Source organism: Nanorana parkeri, unplaced genomic scaffold, assembly GCF_000935625.1.
Source record: "Nanorana parkeri isolate BGI_ZX_2015 unplaced genomic scaffold, ASM93562v1 scaffold11820, whole genome shotgun sequence".
Taxonomy (NCBI): domain Eukaryota; kingdom Metazoa; phylum Chordata; class Amphibia; order Anura; family Dicroglossidae; genus Nanorana; species Nanorana parkeri.
Genome location: NW_017317877.1, coordinates 1 through 514, shown reverse-complemented (window position 1 = coordinate 514; position 514 = coordinate 1). Strand labels below are relative to the sequence as shown.

The 514-nt window shown below is 42.4% G+C and overlaps 2 non-coding genes across 2 annotated transcripts; one reads left to right on the top strand and one right to left on the bottom strand.

Annotated features, from left to right (window-relative positions):
- Positions 1 to 76: 76 nt before the first annotated feature.
- On the bottom strand, positions 77 to 158 carry TRNAS-GCU. Its single transcript has one exon. It is a non-coding gene; the product is annotated as a tRNA-Ser (tRNA).
- A 164-nt stretch (positions 159 to 322) lies between these two features.
- TRNAT-AGU lies at positions 323 to 396 on the top strand. Its single transcript has one exon. It is a non-coding gene; the product is annotated as a tRNA-Thr (tRNA).
- The last annotated feature ends 118 nt before the right edge of the window (positions 397 to 514 follow it).

The window sequence follows — 514 nt, the reverse complement described above, 5'->3', positions numbered from 1 at the left end:
TTACTAAGTTCTTCAGGTTTGGAGATGATAAACTGCACAAGTCTGGAATGAAAATAAGTCTCTGAAAGAATCAGTGCCATGATGATGGGATTTGAACCCATGCGTGCAGAGCACAATGGATTAGCAGTCCATCGCCTTAACCACTCGACCACCTCATCGGAAATACACTCTTGTCATGCATTAAGTGGCTTTCTGAGCTCAGCTGAGTGTGGGAACATACCTCAGCAGCATTTTAACCCACGTGAGTAACTCGTCATCTTCTTTCAAATTCCATGCTATCAGGATATGTGTCAAGCAATCTTCATTCAGTAGGAAAAGAAGTGGCGCTGTGGCTTAGTTGGTTAAAGTGCCTGTCTAGTAAACAGGAGATCCTGAGTTCAACTCTCAGCAGTGCCTTTCTTTGCTTCCGTTTCTGTCAAAATTCAGCTTTAGGGATTGGTAAGAGTGTATCTGGCATGCCTCCTGTTATGTGTTTGCTTTTAGCAAACAATTTCAGAAAAATTTAGGACTTGCT